Source organism: Candoia aspera, chromosome 7 (genome assembly GCF_035149785.1).
Source record: "Candoia aspera isolate rCanAsp1 chromosome 7, rCanAsp1.hap2, whole genome shotgun sequence".
Taxonomy (NCBI): Eukaryota; Metazoa; Chordata; class Lepidosauria; order Squamata; family Boidae; genus Candoia; species Candoia aspera.
In genome coordinates this window covers 53,794,135-53,806,740 of record NC_086159.1, presented here as the reverse complement: position 1 = coordinate 53,806,740, position 12,606 = coordinate 53,794,135, and the positions used below count along the sequence as shown (strand labels likewise).

The 12,606-nt window shown below is 36.8% G+C and overlaps 2 protein-coding genes across 2 annotated transcripts in view; one reads left to right on the top strand and one right to left on the bottom strand.

The window, feature by feature from the left end:
• Positions 1-4,293, bottom strand: part of LRRN3 (leucine rich repeat neuronal 3) — a 35,170-nt gene extending 30,877 nt beyond the window's left edge. Inside the window, exon 1 of the mRNA XM_063309431.1 lies at positions 3,963-4,293. The gene's annotated coding sequence lies outside the window, so the exon portion shown is untranslated. The remainder of the gene's footprint in view (positions 1-3,962) is intronic.
• Positions 1-12,606, top strand: part of IMMP2L (inner mitochondrial membrane peptidase subunit 2) — a 463,417-nt gene that overhangs the window by 205,026 nt on the left and 245,785 nt on the right. The window lies entirely within an intron of this gene.

Sequence of the window (12,606 nt, the reverse complement as noted above, 5' to 3'; positions counted from 1 at the left end):
ACCACCATATTATTAAATTGGATTAGTGGTAAAGAAATACAGACTGAAGGGTGGAATGCATGAGACATTTTAATTGTTCTCTTCCTTGTTATCAAAATGCTTTACCAAAAACACCAGTTCACATAAATGAAATCTTTTGTGTTCAAGGCAAAGACTTCTTTTGTTTATCTGAACTATTTTAGCATTTTTAATATTCTCTTTTTAATTTTAAATCCTCTATTATTATTTCAGTCTTTGCAACATTTCAATCAGTCTAATTTTTATTCTATGATATTATGGTAGTCCTTTTTATGGATTCAAAGACTTTTCAGTTTAGTTTAATTTAATATTTTATTGTATTGTATCACTTTGTTACTATTTTATATTGGTTACATTTCAGTAGCTTAACCCAAGCAAGCCATCAATCATATATACATACATACATACATACATACATACATACATGAATGAATGAATGAATGAATGAATGACAAGTAGACAACTGAGGCTTCAGCAAGGTGAATACTTAGATGCAGATGAAGTGGCACTGTTTCTCTTATTTAGGACAAAGACTTCTTTTTGAGCACTGCTAACTTGGTTAGGGCTGAAAACTTATTAAAGCTTTGGAAAGTTAACTTAGTTGGCTCTAATATAGCATGGCTAATGTTTGACGTAACTGCATATAACTCTGGAGTCTACTTTAAATGAATAGATTGAATCAGAGTGAATGTATTTACTATAATCAGTATTTAAATGAATCAGATTGAAACTAGAAGAAAAGTAAATGAAATATCCTCCTTAAAAATATATTAGCTGTAAGCACTAATAGTACTTTTGGATTTTCTTATTTGGTAAACCTAAGAAAAAGCAGCATTGATCTTTTATTGGTTTCATTATATCTAAAGATATTTTAATGGCAAAACCATTTGTCCTTCCACATTACAATAGAATGTAAACCCACTATTGTAAAACTTAAGCACTTTACTGTAATTTTTCTTCTGATATGGTTAAAAAGCTTCTATATTTACCACTATATTTTTTAGAAAATAGTGGTACTAAATAACTAGTTTTAAATCTCCATCTCTTTGCCTTTCCACATATGTATATAAAGAATGTATCATTGGTCTATGTTATACCAATTTTTATTCTCCTGTTTTTGTCCATTTGCAGATTGATTTCTGAAACTACATTGGATTTCTGTGTCTGCTTTTCAATCACAGAATGTTCCATTAAACTAGAAATATGCTTCTTAAGGAGCCAGAAATTGTCCTTTAGTTCATCCCTACTTTTTAAATAGAATACATTTATAGCCAACTTGCCCCATCTTAGTAAGGCCTGAAGTTAGTTACACATGCTGTGTACTAGCTGTGTCAAAAAGTTAGAGTAACCATTCTAGAAGGGACAACAGATGTTTTTAAATACAAGTTAATGGGAAGGTGGTATGGAGAAAAGACATGAAATTATAATTGTCCTCAATTATTAAATACAATGATTAAGTTGCATCCCTCTTTTGTATGAACAGTAAGTAAATAAATAAATTTTTGCTGGATGGAATAAAAAGCAGGACCTCTTCCCTTTATTTCCTTCCCAGTATTTTCTGTGATTACAATAGCTACAGTATCTGGGTTCAGTGAGAAGCTCACACAAAAATCAATTTGCTTTCCCAGCAATGAACTTCACCATCCTATTTCTTCTTTTCAACTGAGTATGATTACCAGCAACACATGTTTCCATTAGTTTCTTTTAAGGTGGTACTTATAAAAGATTCCACAGTGTTTTGAGGTAGTTGCATTTTCTTTCTTTCTTTTATAAAAAAAGCACAGACTGGTGCCTCTCCAAAATATAAGCACATGTACCTGATTATTAAAGATGCTTTGATGCTATTGCCAAATCCACTACTCAGGAATAGTGGGGTTATGGTTGCAGGCAAATAATAATTTTTTAAAGAATATATTAGCAGATTTTAAACAAGGATATTGCTCTAAAGACTGGGTCACCGGTAACATTTAGAACATGCATAGGTGTCACTATCACTATGGAGATAATTAGAAAAAGAAAAAAGCTGCATTTTGAAAAGCTCTTAAGGCAAACCTTTAAATCGTATAGCATAGGCTTAAAGTTACCCAAACTAGCTTGGATTACACTATTGATTACATACAGTTTAGTCACATAGGTCTCAAATATCAAAATTCGTGCTGTTATGTCCATCCAACTCATTCTGACCCTGTGTTCGTGCAAGCAATGCTCTTAATACATCACCCAAAATGCGGTATGATTTATTTCATGACTGCAGTGAAACACATTTGCATGAGCTGAAAACACAAGGATGCAGCTCTCTTTAAAATGGCTAAAAGGTGCCTAAGAAGGTAGATTTAATGCAAGCGTTTTTTGTTACTAGATAACAGATCAGATTTGCAAAGGGAAAAAGAAAATCTGCAGCTTTAGAGAAAGGCATGCTTGCCGAGAACAAGAGCTTACCCTTTGCTACCTTGCCTTGTGCAATCTAAAGAGGAAACATTGCCTTAAACTCATTCAGTATCTGAGAACAAACCAATAGTAGGTTTTTGTCGAAGCTGCTTTCTCCCCACCTTTTAGAAAGGGGAGCTTACTTCTTGGCCAATATGTGGGTCTGAGCCCCCGCCCACTTTCTTCTGACTTCTTTATGAGAAAGTGACCAGTTGCAGGAAGAGAACTTGTTTTCTCTCTCTCCTGTCCCCCTCCCTGCTTGCACTGAGTACTGCAGAGCCAATATTAACTTTCAGAGAAAGAGCTGCTGGGGAGGGAGGGGCAGCAGGCTTCCTCCAGTATTTTTTGTGGGCAGGAAAGGAGCAAAAGATGCCATTTGAGGAGATGTGTGATTTCTCAGCTTATTTTTAAAAAGAACAACTACAGAAGAACTATTTTGGAGGGCACATTGTCACCTTCTAATCATCCTAGAAGCTGATATGCACAGGAGACTTTTTGGTTCCGATCCACTGTGGGTCTTGAATGCTATCTTTATATTACGGTACGTTAACAAGGTTTAGCTTGCCTTGGCTATGTTACATTGTCTGTTTGTGCCTGGACTTCTCCTGCACATGCACCCCCCCCCCCCAAAGCTAGCTTGTCAAGCTTGCCCGTTTTCATCCATTTGGTTCTTTTTAATTTAAGCACGCAGTTTTATTGATTCCAAATAACGGTACTGGTTAAAATGAGTACAAATCAAGACCCCCTCCCTACTCCTGCTTTCAAGCAAATATCTCTGAGCTTTTCCATAACAGAAATAACAACAGTAACAATCAAAGGATATAGTCTGCTGAGCCCAGTTTTTCCTAACAGAAAAATTTGTTAATGGCTTACGATGCGATCCTTTCAGTTACCAGAGGAGATGAAGGCTGTCTTTTTGTACCTTGCATATGTCAGTTCCAGCTGCATTACTGATGGGGGCATTGCCTTTCTGACCACCAGGTGTGTGTGCATGTGTGTGTTGTGTGTCTGTGGGTGGGTGGGGGAGGAGGAGGAGGAGGGGAGTCATTTGCCACAATTCTTAAAGTGTAATCTGGCAGACATTCAGTTAGTGTTTGTGATAATCTATTCAGCCTTCGTTCTTGGTGGCTGTTAGGTTCCAGTATGACATGCAGTGGCATTTGCTGTAATCCAGCCATTGGAAGGGGGTTAAAAAGCCGTCCGGTGCTGCATGTAATTGGTTTCCAAACACAGAGAAAGTGGGCTGTTTCATTTTGCATTGAGGATACTAGAAAGCACAGTATTCAAGCCATTTGATGTGTGTTTCAGCTTTCAGAAGTCTTGGGAAAAAATAGATTAATGAGGATTTGATGGTGGGTTGTTCAGAGCAGACAGGGGTCCTTTGTATGTCTCACCAAAAGAGTAAAATGTGGAAAGCGAGTATGGGAAATTGCTCAGAATGAAAACTAGAAACAGAACGGAAACATTTCAGTAGCAAATAGCACAAGAACACAACTTAGGATAAATAGGATACTTACCCTACAAGAGTAAATTTAGTCCGGGAACACTCACGCATATTTGATCCCTTAGTTCAGGTAGCCACATACTGATGTTAAAGCTAGGAAGCTGAGTCGGTGCCTGCACAGATAATGAATATTAGTGCTGTCTCTATATATCCTGTAACAGGAGAGAATCTCTGTGCAGTCGGTTGATTTCCCGTACTTTTTTCCAGAGCTCTGTGCTGGCTGTCAGAAGCTCACAATCCAGTGAAGGAGGGGGAAGAGAGAAAGAAACAGCAAGAGAGAGAGAGAGATGCTTCTAGCTTTTCTTCTTTCTCTCCATTTCCATGGTGGTTAGTGGTGCATCGTTCACCCGATCAGTTGTCACACTGACATGGTGCTGCCTGCTCAGTGGTCATTAATAACTGAACACCCTCCACTCCCCAGAGAGGAGCCAATAGCTTTAGAGTGCCAAGATGTAGGACTTGCTGCTGCTCTACCCTGGTTGGCTGAGACAACCTGTCTGTTAGATGACGTTGCTGTTTAGGGTACAAATAAGCGGAGCTATCCTTTCTCTGCTTCCAGGCATTATTTCCAGTGCACAGAACGAGAAGGACATGGTTTTGTATCTCTGTGAAGCACTGAATTATATTTAATGTGTAGGGTGTTCAGGGACAGGGCTAATACTGAAAAGGAGGCACATTCCTGCTCTAGTTGTATCAACTCACTAGCTAGAAAATATGTGTCTGTGTGTGTGTGTAATATATATCTATTAGCCTAATGTGTTTTGGAACTCCCTCTGTTCTCCCTTATGTTTTGCAACATGCATTAATTGAATGACAGAAAATGCATATTTACGCATTCCTGAATATAAATATGGAGTCACAAAACAAAGCAGACATCAGTGAAATTTATAAGCAAACATACACCAGAAAGAATGAGAGAAGAAAAAGAAGACAGAGCTTTTCAGATACTTGTACAGACCATGGGATATATATTAAATATATCTTTATACTTAGATGAATATAAAGCAGTGGTCTGAATATCTGTTTTTCTTTTATATGTTTCTTTTTCCTAAAGAAATAACACTCTCTGAAAATTTACAGAATTATGGATGAGTTTGAAAACATATTCTTACCAAAAAGAAAACAGATATATTTATTCCAAAATATTGATTAAAATTTTCTATAAAAGTGCTGCTTACAGAGAATGAGAAAAATTGAACCGGGTAAAGGTTTGATAATCAACAGGTAGAATTTGATAAAAATACTGGATTTACTATACATATTCAGTAATATAACCCTTCTTTTGAGACACCACCCTCTAGTGGAAAAAAATAAAACGTAGATTTCATTTCTTTTGGCTTGACAGCTATAGTATACACTTATTATACGCATAGTATATAGTGATTTCTGAAACATGGATGAACAATGTAAAGCCATTGTTATGCATGCAACAAGTATTCATTAAAAGATTTATCTGTCTTGTATGTATGACTGTCTGTGTTAAGTTTATTTTATTATATAAATTTAATTAAAAGTTTTAAAGAGAACATAAAACTAACACAAACTAATACAGAATAAAGAAAACAAAGAACGAAAAAGACAAAGGAAAAAAAGACAAAAGTGAAGAAAGAAAAGATAAAAAGAAATAGAAGAAGCTTCCGATTTTCTTTGCAGCAAATATAACTGATTATGAAGTTATCTCTTACTCTATATTATATAAAAAAAAGCTTACGTTTTTCTATTATCCAATGGTTTTTCTAATCATCAAAACAACAAGTCATAAGTGCATTTTTTTCTATTTCATGCAAAAAGTCTATAACGGATTTTCAGTCAGCCATAAATGGAGATACTGTCTTTTTTCTAATCAAGGAATTCAACTCTGCAAGTTCTATCATCTTCACCAACCGTTCCTCTATTGTGGACAGTGTCAAACTCTTCTACTTCTGAGCATATAGTAATCTTGCTGCAGTTGTATATAAAAACAAAGCTCCATGGTTTTTTTCTAGCTGTCTGTCCATTAATTTCAAAAGAAAAGTCTCTGGTTTCAATTGTACATTAATTTTTCAAATCATCTGAATTAGTGTATTTTTTGTATCCAAAATAATTTGGCTTTTTTACACATCCACTGTATATGATAAAATGTCCCTTCATGTTGTTCACATTTCCAGCAAAGAAATGTATAAGTACCTTTATACATTTTAGGCAATTTCTCTGGTGACAAATACCAACAATACATCTTTTTTTTAAAAGTCTCTTTAAGACTAGAACATAATGTAAATTTCAATCCTTTTAACCACATATTTTCCCATTGATTCATTTGTATATTATAGCCAAAAATTTTAGCCCATTTTATCATATATTCTTTCACTTCTTCTGTCTCAAATTTCAACCAAAGTTTATTTTAGCAATTACATGCTCATCATCAGTACACAATTGTATTTCAAATTCTGATTTGCTTTGCTGCGTACCATAAGTCTTTTTATCCATTTTAAATCTTTTATTTTCAAAAAATTCTTTTAATCTCTTTTTGCAATCCTCAACAATTTCTTTCTGTAACAATGCTTCATTTAGTCTCCATCTGAAAGAACTAGATGTTCTTTTATAAACCAGAATCAGAGAATTATGGTTTGAAAAAGTCTTTGGTTAAATCTCTGCTTTGGAAATTTTTAGTAGCCAAGTCCCTTGAAATCCAAATCATGTCTATTCTTGAAAAGTCCCTTGAAATCCAAATCATGTCTATTCTTGAAAGGGATCTGTGAAGACCTGTGTCTTTCTGAAAAATAAATGGACTCTCTTGAACTGCCAATCATCTGTCTCCATATATCAGCCAACCCTAAATTGTCCATCAAATCAAAGAAGACATTGGGTAATTTACCTTCAGTAAGTCCTGTCCACTTGGGGGAAGACCACTCCATTCCAATACCCCATTAAACACCAACTTTATTTTTAAAAAGTCTATTAGTCTCTTCATAAGTTGTTTGTAAAAAGTCACATTATCTTCATTTGGGCCATAAACTCCAGCATCACAGTTTTAACCCCATATAAATTAACTGTTACCCCAATAAATCTGTCATGTTCATCACTTAATACAAGTTCTGGGTTTAGTTGAAGGTTAATATAGAGAACAACTCCATATCTCTTTTTGGTATCTGCTGAAATAAAATCTTCACCTGAGGATTTATAAGTCAAATACTTTATATCTTTTTTTTTCTGATATGAGTATCTTGTAGGCAAACAATGTCTTGCTTTAATTTTTTCAAATAATGATTTTTTTTCTCTTTTGAGAAGTATTTGCGACATTTATATTCCATGTATACATTTGTAATCCATACTCAGTCCAAAAATTTAGAAAAGTCCATACCTGTAGCACTTAATTCAGTATCATCTTTTTCCATTTCCTGTTGCATTCCTATGATTTTTCTGTAGTTCCCTCTGAAAGCTCCATTTCCATTTCCTCCAATTCTCCTTTATGTCTTTCTAAAAAATCTATTGCCTTCTGAACAGAATTCAGTGTAATCTCTGCTGTTTAAATGTAAAAATCACACCTTCCAATTTATCCCATCAAAATGGAATCTTTTTCTGTTCTAATTTTTAACCAAGAAGGCGTATTCTTTTCTCTTATGTAAAATTCTAATAGGAATCTCTTTCAAAACAATTATTATCTGTATTATCCATTTTCAATCATTTTCAATCTACTTTGAATTATAACTTAAAAGAGAATATTTATAAAATGATGTATCATTGGTATTTAACTCCTGATAAGTTGTCAGAAATGTATAATGGAGTAACGATTTTTTGTTGGAAATGTTCTCTTGATGAAAGAATTTTTTATCGTCTTTAGTGGACTTGTGAGAAGGCCAAAAAATTTGGGGATCAAATATGTGTTAATGTTCAAAAGATCATTGAAGTGGACTTACAAAAAAACTCAGAACTGTTTCTCTTGGGATTGATGGAGAAGCAGCTTGAGAAACAACATGGGACTTTGCTTTTATACATGATTACAGCAGCAAGGCTTTTATACACACAAAGATGGAAAGAACCACAAATTCCTACAGTGGAAGAATGGATGATTTAAATTGATGGAACTGGCCTAAATGGCAAAGTTAACAGCGTTGATAAGAAAAAATACCATGTCTGAATTTGTTGCTATTTGGCAACCACTTTAAGACGACTTGCTTGTGTCAGAAAAAAATAAAGTTTTGATTTTGGGTTTTAATGATTAAATGGTTTGATTTGATAGAAATAATGTTACTAAGGTTTAACTAATGGTAAGATATTATATTTGTAAATGCATTCGTATCTGTATTGGAGAAGGTCGGAAGTCACGTTCTGTTTTCTGTCTGTTTTGTACTTTTATAGTTTTTCTTTTTTCTTTAGTCTTGTACTCTATCTTTTCTATATTCCATATTTTGTATTTTAACTATACTCTGAAAATTAATAAAGTTCTATAAAAAATATTATCTGTATTATCCATTTTCAATCTTGTGTTAAAATTCTGCTGCAGGACTTGATCCCTTATCTTCTTTCTAACAAAATGCACCAAAATATCCCTAGAGGCATTCCTCATTCTGGCAAATCTGGAATTTATTCTATAGACCTTATCGATTTCTGTGTTCATATCTTCTCCTCCAAGTCTAAAAAAATTGCCAAAACATTAATCATCTGTTCTCTAGTATTTTCATCTGAAATCTCTGGAACAAGTCTGAATCTCAAACAGAATTCTTTGTCTTTCAGTTCCAGTAAAGCCAGATTATCCAGTTCTTCTCTGCCTTGAACCTGTCTTACTCTTTAAAATTTCTACTTTATCATTAATTTGTTTATCTCTTCAGATATTTGCTTTATAGAACTTCCCATCTTTTTAACATCTTTTCTCATCTCCTCTCTCAACTTTACAAATCCTCTATCCATTCTTTTTCCAAAGCATCAATTTTATTTCTCATCTGTTCAAATAATTTCTGAAGTATATCTTGTGTAACTATTTTTTTTACAGATTGCTGTAGCGAACCCCTCCTGCCTCTCTAGCCATTTTTCTAGTAGCTGTTTTTCTAATAGTAATCCAAAAATGAAGATGTCTCAAGCAGGCAAAATAAAAAGACAAGCCTCTCCTTTTTTCCCCCCTCATTATCTTTTCATAGTTTTGACAGTTTCCTTTTAGTAGCTTCAGCCACAACACACATCACACCTCCATGACAACTAAATGTCACAGTCTGATCCTTTACCTTATCTTTATTATGTTTTGTTGTTTTGTTGTTTATTCGTTTAGTCGCTTCCGACTCTTCGTGACTTCATGGACCAGCCCACGCCAGAGCTTCCTGTCTGTCGACGCCACCCCCAGCTCCCCCAGGGACGGGTCCGTCACCTCTAGAATATCATCTATCCATCTTGCCCTTGGTCGGCCCCTCTTCCTTTTGCCTTTCACTCTCCCTAGCATCAGCATCTTCTCCAGGGTGTCCTGTCTTCTCATTATGTGGCCAAAGTATTTCAGTTTTGCCTTTAATATCATTCCCTCAAGTGAGCAGTCTGGCTTTATTTCCTGGAGGATGGACTGGTCTGATCTTCTGGCAGTCCAAGGCACTCTCAGAATTTTCCTCCAACACCACAGTTCAAAAGCATCGATCTTCCTTCTCTCAGCCTTCCTTATGGTCCAGCTCTCGCAGCCATATGTTACTATGGGGAACACCATTGCTTTAACTATGCGGACCTTTGTTGTCAGTGTGATGTCTCTGCTCTTAACTATTTTATTGAGATTGGTCATTGCTCTTCTCCCAAGGATTAAGCATCTTCTGATTTCCTGGCTGCAGTCAGTATCTGCAGTAATCTTCGCACCTAGAAATACAAAGTCTTTCACAGCTTCTACATTTTCTCCCCCTATTTGCCAGTTATCAATCAAGCTGGTTGCCATAATCTTGGTTTTTTTTAGGTTTAGCTGCAAGCCAGCTTTTGCACTTTCTTCTTTCACCTTCATCATAAGGCTCCTCAGTTCCCCTTCGCTTTCAGCCATCAAAGTGGTATCATCTGCATATCTGAGATTGTTAATGTTTCTTCCAGCGATTTTAACTCCAGCCTTGGGTTCCTCAAGCCCAGCTTGTCGCATGATGTGTTCTGCATACAAGTTGAATAGGTAGGGTGAGAGTATACAGCCCTGCCGTACTCCTTTCCCAATCTTAAACCAGTCCGTTGTTCCGTGGTCTGTTCTTACTGTTGCTACTTGGTTGTTATACAGATTCTTCAGGAGGCAGACAAGATGACTTGGTATCCCATACCACTAAGAACTTGCCACAATTTGTTATGGTCCACACAGTCAAAGGCTTTAGAATAATCGATAAAACAGAAATAGATGTTTTTCTGAAACTCCCTGGCTTTTTCCATTATCCAGCGGATATTGGCAATTTGGTCCCTAGTTCCTCTGCCTTTTCTAAACCCAGCTTGTACATCTGGCAATTCTCGCTCCATGAATTGCTGAAGTCTACCTTGCAGGATCTTGAGCATTACCTTACTGGCATGTGAAATGGGTGCCACTGTTCGATAGTTTGAACATTCTTTAGTGTTTCCCTTTTTGGGTATGGGGATATAAGTTGATTTTTTCCAATCTGATGGCCATTCTTGTGTTTTCCAAATTTGCTGGCATATAGCATGCATTACCTTGACAGCATCCTCTCTCAAGATTTTGAACAGTTCAGCTGGGATGCCATCGTCTCCTACTGCCTTGTTATTAGCAATGCTTCTTAAGGCCCATTCAACCTCACTCTTCAGGATGTCTGGCTCTAGCTCACTGACCACACCGTCAAAGCTATCCCCGATATTGTTATCCTTCCTATACAGGTCTTCCGTATATTCTTGCCACCTTTTCTTGATCTCTTCTTCTTCTGTTAGGTCCTTGCCATCTTTGTTTTTGATCATACCCATTTTTGCCTGGAATTTAGCTCCAATGATTCTAATTTTCTGGAAGAGGTCTCTTGTCCTTCCTATTCTATTGTCTTCTTCCACTTCCGCGCATTGCTTGTTTAAAAATAATTCCTTATCTCTTCTGGCTAACCTCTGGAATTTTGCATTTAATTGGGCATATCTCCCCCTATCACTGTTGCCTTTTGCTTTCCTTCTTTCTTGGGCTACTTCTAGTGTCTCAGCAGACAGCCATTTTGCCTTCTTGGTTTTCTCTTTCTTTGGGATGTATTTTGTTGCCGCCTCTTGAACAATGTTGCTGACTTCTGTCCATAGTTCTTCTGGGGCCCTATCTACTAAGTCCAGTCCCTTAAATCTATTCTTCACCTCCACTGCATATTCCTTAGGAATATTAGTGAGCTCATATCTAGCTGATCTGTGGGTCTTCCCTAATCTCTTTAGTCTGATCCTAAATTGTGGAAGAAGACGTTCGTGATCTGAACTACAGTCAGCTCCAGGTCTTGTTTTTACTGACTATAGATGTCCGCCACCTTTGGCTGCAAAGGATGTAGTCAATCTGGTTTTGGTGTTGTCCATCTGGGGAAGTCCATCTATAAAGCCGTCTCTTAGGTTGCTGGAAGAGAGTGTTTGTTATGCACATTGAGTTGTCTTGGCAAAATTCTATCAGCCTATGTCCTGCTTCATTTTGTTCACCCAGGCCATGCTTACCTGTAATTCCAGGGGTCATTTGACTGCCCACCTTAGCATTCCAGTCTCCCGTGATGAAAATAACATCTCTTTTAGGTGTGTTGTCCAGTAGGTGCTGCAGATCCTCATAGAACTGCTCTACTTCAGCTTCTTCAGCATCTGTGGTTGGGGCGTATATTTGGATCACTGTGATGTTAGATGGCTTGCCCTGAATTCAAATTGAGATCATTCTATCGTTTATTGGATTGTATCCGAGCACTGCTTTAGCCACTTTACTATTAATTATGAAGGCTACTCCATTTCTTCTGTGGTCCTCTTGTCCACAGTAGTAGATTTGGTGGTCATTTGATGTGAAGTGGCCCATTCTAGTCCATTTCAGTTCGTTGACGCCCAGAATGTCTATCTTTAATCTTGACATCTCACCAATAACCACATACAATTTTCCCTGGCTCATAGATCTTATATTCCAGGTTCCAATGGTGTGTTGATCCTTAGAACATCGGATTCGCCGTTCACCACCAGCACCGTCGGCCGCTAGCCGTCCTTTCGGCTTTGAGCTAGCTGTGTCATCACGTCTGGGGCTAGTTGAACTCATCCTCTGTTCCTCCCCAGTAGCATTTTGACCATCTTCCGACCTGGGGGTCTCATCTTCCGATGGTATACCGACATATCTCTGGTTGTACTGATCCATTTAGTTTTCACGGCAAGAATACTGGGGTGGGTTGCCATTACCTTCCCCAGGGATCGCATTTAGTCTGACCTCTCTGTCATGACCTTCTCGTCTTGGGTGGCCCTTCACAGTTTAGCTCATGGCATCATTGAGGTGCTCAAGCTCCAGCACCACAACAAGGTAACGATCCTTTTCTGAAGCTTTATTATGTAGATTTTGCCAATTAAATGCACTCTTTAAGAATAAACCACAAGCATTCCCACGCAAGACTGGTCACTTTAACTGGCTTAATGCAAATCTATGCCAAAGCACTTTCATCCAAAGTGAAAAGGATAAAAAGAAAAAAAGAGAAAAAAAGACGGTCCCCTTGTCTGTTTTAAAACTTTCTTACATTAAACTTTTTGCAAAGAATTCTTGG